The sequence below is a fragment of the Suillus subalutaceus genome (assembly GCF_016647625.1).
Source record: "Suillus subalutaceus strain FC151 chromosome Unknown DFJ58scaffold_48, whole genome shotgun sequence".
Classification (NCBI taxonomy): Eukaryota; Fungi; Basidiomycota; class Agaricomycetes; order Boletales; family Suillaceae; genus Suillus; species Suillus subalutaceus.
The window spans coordinates 76,847-85,142 of record NW_024540297.1 but is presented as its reverse complement, the minus strand read 5'-3'; positions in this window follow the sequence as shown (position 1 = coordinate 85,142).

The following is an 8,296-nucleotide window of genomic DNA, read 5'->3' as shown; positions in this document are numbered from 1 at the left end:
GCCACCCAGTGCTTGGAACACCAAAATGAGATCGAGGGATGATGTCTGTGGCTGCTTTGATTGACCAAAAGTAAAATCATTCCAGGGCTCAACGTAAATGTTGGTGGTGATGCGGAGGAATACTTGAATACCGTAAAAGATGGAAGGCAAATTGTGTCGGTATGCCAATGACAGACAAAGAATAAACCGCCAAAAGTAGGGGAGATACGCACAAAGCAAACAGGTAACTCACGTTCAGCCAATACCTCAATGTCTACTATCCCTGCCCCTCGCCATCGGGCGATCTATCACTTCATGAGCACCTTATTGCTCTCTGCCTCAGTTATCAGGCTTTCGTATAATAAGGTTTCCAACAATTATGAGTGCAGAATCTTCGATCTGCATCATGAAGTTACTGCGGTGCTGGCAGGACGTCAGTTTGCGCAGCCAGAGATTGTAGCCTAGTTGAGAATCCCTGATTGATATATAGTGGAGATAAAACGTCATCCCTAGATCCAGACAGCGCTGAGAAGACACGGAGAAAAGAAGATCCGGACGTGCTGCTATGGCTGCATTCGTTGTTCATCAAACTGTACAGGCTGATCTCGTAAAACTTGATTGACGAGCCTCGACAGCGTCCATACCCCAGGGCTCTTGATTGTATAAGAAGGACTGAATGCTGTTGGCACGCCATCAGAATAAAACGACTTGAGAGAGTAGCTCACCCGTGCCATACACTGGCAGCTGCCAATACCCACCCTTCGACGCATATTCAAATGAAAACCGATGCAAAACTTGGTCTAAAAATGGCCTAGGCGTGATGCGAGCCTTCGAAAAAGCTTGGCAGCTGTCTCGATGATTCTCGATTAGCATTGGCGGTTTCCCCGAACATAGCAGGGCCTCTGAGGGTATTCAACAAGGGAAACTTATATGTCGACATGACAGAGAAGCAGACAGATCACTCACTTGTATAACTCTTTCAATGAATAATCCGCGTCTTAAGCATATTCAAACCTTCTCGCCCCCCACCCCGATCATCGGCCTATTGTATCATAAGAATGGCAAGTACGGAATCTGATATAAGACACATCGCACTTAATCTTAATTTGTAGCGTGCGCTTGATCGGATGTGGATGCATCAATCATCACAGCCTGATCCATATGGAGATTGCATTTCTGTTTCCCACCCGCCACTGTTGTTACAGTGTGCTTGTGAGTGGCGTATCAGGATGGCCTGAAATGTTTGATCATATGCTATAACTTCAACCTTTAGCATCCACATTTCTTTGTTGTAGTTCCATTCGGACACCAGCAGACGCATGAACATTGTACAGAGACAACACAGAGATCGCCTTGCCCGTCAATGCACATTAGTGAGGATGCGATCATGTTTATTCTTCCAAAACAAGCCGTTCTACAAATGGCAGTCATAAAGTTGCAGATAAAATGTGAAACTCAACAGATGCTCAACGGATGTCATATTGGCGATCACTGCGCATCTAAGTGGTTAGTTACCACAAGGCGAGAGGGTGCTACTGGCTGTGACTGACTAGCCAAAGTTTTCAATTCAATTTCTTCGTGCTGGACCCTAAAAGACTGCATTAGTGATGAATTTTATGAACGAATAGGTTCAGTGTACCCAGGAGGAGGCACGGCGACTGGATCAATAAATGTTTATTCCTCTTTGTCGTCCTCTAGTTCGTCATCATAGACTGGCGGTGGATCTTGCTTCTTCTCCTTTTTCTGGAACCAGCTGAGGCAAAAGAAGAGAACGCATGGTCGTGTCCCGTCGTCCACACTGATAACGTCGGCCTAGAAAATAACGCAGTCAGACCACACGAACCCAACAGAATTGTAGAAAACAAACGTAGGTAGCTTGTCCGAGTGGAACATTGCAAACTTTTATAGTTTTCGTTTGGTTCACCGCCTTTTGTTTCCCTTTGTCTAACGACGACCGGATGGAATTAAAAAAGACCCTACCACCGGGCAGGGGAGTCGATGGAGAGCTTTCTCCATGAAGGCGATTAGAGGTAAGGGCGATGTAGCAGGGAACTGCAGTGCGAGTGTTGAGTGAACTGTGAAAGAAACAAGACAAAGAGACTCACATCTAGGGGACCACGAGGTTGATCCTTCCGACAAGGCCATAGCATATTCGTGCAAGGGGAAAAGCGAAGAAGTTTGCTGAGGCGAAGGAAAGAGGCTTGCTGAGGGTCTCTTTTAGGCAGATGTGCATGGGACTACAATGATAGCGATGGGCGAGTGGTGTAATGAGTAAAAGACAAGATGCGGACCTTTAGTAGATCATCAAGGGTTGAATTTTGCGTGCAATAATCTGTAAGGGAATGTCAGCACACAAACCTAGTGGATATTTGCAGGGAATGCGTACACGGGCCTGAGCAAGGACATCAGGTGGAGTGTCGCAGATGCGGATCTTGTGGTTATTTTTGGTGTCTATCGTGTAAGCTAGTTGAGGTGAATTGGGTGAGAAGGTAAGTGCAAGAACATTCTGAATGTCGAAGGAAGCGAGGAGCTGGCGGGGCTCGAGAGTTCGAAAGCCCAGGGCTTGATGGTGTCTTAGTGTGCCCTTCAAATGGAACCCGACAGTCTCCAGCGTCGATGCGTCGAACTGGTAGATCCGTCGTGGCATAGTCACATCTGTGGTGAAGGTGAATGCGGTTATGATGATTTTGTTATTGTTTGTCCAGAACACCGGCGGCGATTGAGGGTCTCTACCATATTTCCCAACCCTCACATGTAATTTCTGTGATTGGACACCTCGAGGCAATAAAAATTTCCAAATGACTTCAGTGCGAGCTTCTTTGAATCTTTGGAGAATCAAATTGCGCCCACCCAACCAACACCCCCGAACGGACCAGTCACGAGCTTGCCACTGTCCAGGTTCCATATCCGTGTTCTGTAATCACAGCTCGCCAGTAGTGTGGTGTCCGCAGAGATATCAATGCAGGTGATGTACTGCGAGTAACATTTAAGTGTTTTCACAATTCCTGTCTCAACCTCACAGACTTTCAGCTCCCCGCTACTCCAATCTCCATCAGCAGTGACAACCCATCGACCATCTCTTGATACTGCCACTGCATCCACGTTCTCCTCACAAACACCTCGCACCTCCTCGATCTCCTTGCCCACATTCAGATCCCAGTGCCAGGCGGTCTTATCCTGAGATCCGTTGATCATTCGCTGGCCATCCGGAAAATAGGATATGGATTGAATCCGTTTTTCATGACCCTTCACAGTCATTGATGGTGTCAGAATCGATTTTGAAGCGGCTGCCTTCACCGACGTGGAAACCATGGCTGTGTCTCCATGAGTGAAACCGTGAAGTAGTCGAGTACGGGCAAAGTAATCTTGGGATGTGTCGAAAGGTGCAGAGGTGAGGTTTCCTGGTGTCAGTGTGCTGTATGACCGACGTTGGCAGTGATTCGATGATAGGCCCTCTGATACAGCCAAACATAAATTTATCCCCGCTGGAAGTCCAAATGTTACCGAGAGGTTAGCGCTTTAGCAGTGAAGAACTTGAAGAGCGATGAAGGCCTGAATGTGAGTACAGCTATTGGCCTTGCTGCCTTGTGTACATATAGTACCTTAACACGCTCCTCTGCATGACAGCTGTGCATAGCAGCCTAAATGCTTCCATCGTATTTACTTCTCACCGCTTCTCGGCTCATAGCCATGGCTAAAGTCACCGCCAAATCTATTTTCCATAACGATGGGCGACAAAACATCCAAAAAATTTCGTTGCTCGTTCGTCAGTTTCGCTTTGGACGCGTGAGCGTTTACGAAGACCACCTCTCCTCGTCCCATTGTATCAAACTGTTCCGAGTACACGCGCACACAACATTACAGAGACGTGGACGTTTCGGCGACTCTTTGTTCGTCTTTGGTCATGCCTCAACCACCTTTTACATTCACGTCACTTCCGATCTTTTCGGTGAGATCAAGTGATCATCCATAGAATTCAAGATCAACATTGACATATATCTGGAAAACTGAGCGATTGCGAGCAATATTTTGCGACCTGTACCCGACCCCATGCTGATACCGGCCAGAACTGATCTCACAAGGCATCCGGTGCGCAGTCGAGAATGAGACGGTAGGTTAGATAACCGAAGAAGTGCATCTAAGATAAGGAGGATCCGACACATCAGTGCGAACGACCATGGCAGCGGCAGCATCAGCCAGTCCAGGCATCGAGGACAGCAATTGGCCCTGGAAATCGTCATTGGTATTTGAAGATATGAGTGTAGACTGTATCAGAGCGCATCAGAGTCATGCATGTTGTGTCATGCGCATCACTGGTACCGTGAGGCTGATGTGTTACCATTGAAATCCTACTCAAACTCACCAGCGCAGATCGACAGCCCGAAGCATGCGCTACCACCAGATACACTTTAGGTGAGCGTGATTTAGAACGTGTTCAAATGATTTGATGTGCCGTTGATGATATCAGCGAAACAGATACATTTACCTTTGTGGTTCTGTTACATGCTTAAATTGTTGGAAGCAATATGAAGATGAAGTTTGATCCCCAAATCAGCAGTGGTATGGTGACGAATAAGAACAAGCTATTCTGCCGTATCCTGCAGAACAATGGCAACTTTTGGTCTACTCGCCAGCCTGGGGGAAGAACTCAGGCTGCTCTGTACTCGACACGCCAACAGTCATGCACAGGAAGATGGTCGCAAGAAAATTCGTGAAAAGATCAGTGAGTACACCATCATACCGCTTCCATCATAACACCAACCAAATTACACCATATCACCAATCAGTCATCCTGCTACAACATCCATCTATGCTATCTACCTCGCCTCCCCACGCACACAGCTTCTGCATTCTTTATTCGCTCTTTGAGCAATTTCTTGAGAATGACTTGCGCTATTCAGGTTGCTTATCATGAGGTGGGCCTCACGATGCACTACTTTATGATCAGTGTGTAGTATGAAGGATGAGGCGGCGTAGAGGTTTCAATATGGGTCCGAGTTCTATGGCAAGCGCGGCTGATGAGCAATGAATCAGAGTTCAAGTACCTTCCATAAGTACGTGACGTATTTGATATTTGATTTGTCTGTACCTGACATTTAATTCGATTCCTTGTCATGGCGGTGGTGGAAAATGAAATCACCGAATCCTGCATGCACGCGCGTCATTCGTTCTCGGTTTTTTTTTCCATCACATACGCTCCCAGCAGATCCCAGATCAATTATCAAATATGTTGCTCAAGTGTCTGACCAGGCATGCTGGATCGCAGATAGCGACATATGGGAGATACAATGCATCTTCTCTCGCATGTATCTTAATAAACCGATCTCACAGGTTATACCTATCAATATGCAACAGGTTTGTATTTCTTCTTCGCATGCTGGTATGCCTGTAGACAAAATAAGCGTACCCGCACAAGCACCTCGCCGTTCCTCAGTCGGATATGGTCAGTAGCTTTTACGGGTGGAGGTGATCGCTGAATGTTCACTGTTTAGCAATGCCCACGGATTAGATTCACCCGGACACGAGAAGGTTACTTCTTTTCATTGAAGGTTTGGGGTGGCGACCAACATGTCATGAATGGCACCGGAAATATTGATCTTTCCCAGAGATCTGAGTTCAACATTCCGCGCCACCAGTCTCAACACCGTCGGAGAAGCAGAGAAGACTCCGGCACCATCACTTCCTAGAATGTCTGGATTTGCGCTCCACTTGAGTCACTGCTTTTGCATGTTCGCAACCACCGATAGCTAATTTTATTCAATCGAAGGTCCCCCGATCGACTTTCCATTTCTACTTGGCTTCGTGTGGCAACCTCGCTTCCGTTAATAACGATCCTGATTTCGGTCATAACAGCAGGGGATGGTGGTATATCTAGCACAAACACCATACATCCGCCTCGAGTGCCACGCCGCTCACACCTCTTCTCAAACAGCATGACCATAGTCTCAAATGATCCAAGTTGGTGGCCATCCATTGAATCAGATCGTATTCTCAGCTATATTATAGGTTCGTTGAGAGCTGGATGATGACCGTGATGTCTCGATCTAACATTGGCTCGGGTTTCGCAGTTGCTTCCTCGGCTGGGGTGATATATGATTGGGGTGAGCAAGATAATATTCCAGAACCACTTGTGTCCTTATAGTCTCCACAGCACTGACTCTTGGACGAGAGGTAGGTTGATGCTATTACAGGAGCAGCCATCTCACTCAGAATTATTCTTACAGATCGAACTGGTCTGGGCGAGTAGGAACATACTATGATGCAATTGTAATTCATTTGTAACAGAGGCAACGTTGCTCCCTTATGACCGTCCTATATCTGAGTGTATGTAGTTTTTGTCATACGTGTACTTGGGGGGTCGTGCTGACTTGACAATATCCTAGGTGCGCTACGTTGGAATATTATATGCTGTGTATGTTTAGCATGCTGAGAATTGGTGTTGTGCTAATCAGCCATCTCTCGCAATCAGCTGCCAGATTCTGGGTATGTCTTCTCATCCACACCGTGTTCCCTTCCTCTGACTGGCAGCGTACAGCCGATGTTCCGACAATCTCAGGGACAGATACAGTGAGTTCTCTGCACTAATGTCTGCCATTCCCATTCAACCAACTATGCTCCCATGTAGGGGTGAGTGAGATTCTTGACCAACTTCTTGGTTCAACATAATGACTCCCGCAGCTGTGAGTTTGTTTTGAACTCGTGATTTTTTGTGGCTGATCACGAACTGCATTGGTCAGGTCTGATTACGTTCGTTGCGATAATTTGGATGAATTTTGTCATAGATGTGATACTGGGTGGTGAGTTATGCAGCTGCAACATCTCAGTGATATTTACACGACTGAAACATTGCATAAGTCATCATGATCGCTCGGTTAAATGCCATGTATCAACGATCCAGAAAAGTGCTGATAATTCTCATCACCATATTTCTGGCTGTCTACATCGGCGTTGGAGTGCTCACCGCGATAACAGGAAGGCACAGTTCAGGGGGTAAGCTTAATTATAGACGAACGACACCGGGCTCATTCAAGTTGACGAATACCAGAGGAGCTCATACTTTCTGGCATGCATCTGTGCACTTTTGATGACAGAGGTGGCATACTTCTGTTCATCACCGCTGGGGTACTTGGTAGTACTGTATGGGAGGTCGTTGCACTGGGTTTTGCAGTCTGGAGTGCTATAAAACACTTCCGTGAATTGCGACGATACTCGGCAGGAGGCATTGTTGGGGACTGTTTTGTGGTGTTAATGAAAACCCATATTGCTTACTTTTTAAGGTGAGCCCATAATGCCAATGCGGTTCTGTTTGTCCCCTGAAGGTTCGCGCATACTAGCTTTGCCACTGTGTCTTGCTTCCAGTTTGGTTATCTATCCCACAGGGTCGTAGCGGTATGTCCATTTGTTACCAACCTCTGCATGCAAGCACGGTTCATCTTTTCGACTCGATAGGGCCCGTATTCCCTTGAATATCAGCTTTATAATTATATTTCCCGAATTTTCTTCCTCGTGCGATCCTTTGCACTAGGACCACGTCTGATCCTTTGCGTTCGAGAATATCACGCGACGCTCCTGGCCGACTCCGATACCGCGACCGGCATGACTTCAATTGCTTTCCAGGAGCACACGCATTTGTCAACAAGCAGTAGTGTTTAGCATGAGACGTGTTCGTTGCGATTGACGATTGTTAGTTACTCTGCAGAGAGTGGGAGATTCTCTTTGGTTACAAGCTTCGTTGAGGCACTTATTCTAATATTTACGTTGTTTCATATTTCTAAAGTATGTTTTAGAGCGACAGGTCTGGGGAAACAGACATACATATTGTTACTTGCACTAGCTGCCCGTGTGAGTAGGCTACGACTCGGTTATCAATATAACACCCTGCAAAAGTAACCACCATCACATCACCAAAGGAATAAAAAGGCGAGAGATGGGATATTGGTGCGCGTGCTGCGCACGTGACCGACGCGACGGCAGAATCGGATTTGGTGAAAGGAATACGAACCATAAGATATAAACCCACAGTCACCTCTACCCATCCCTTAGTTCGTTCCGCGACGGGTAAGTTCACTCACATTACTTGCTTCATACCTAGATGCTGATGGTCCGAGTCTCCCTCGTAGTGTCTAGATTCATTGGGTTATGATCCCTGCTTTCTCTTAAACAAGAAAGCGGAAACCTCTAGGCACGATCAGAGTCATCGAGGCTACCTTGACTCGAGGAACAACGCACGCGTTTGTCTCCAACTAGGGCGAGCTGTCGAAGCATCGCCAGCTACTTCCTCCGTTGGCACCCTTACCAAAAAGGCTCTGGCTCAACA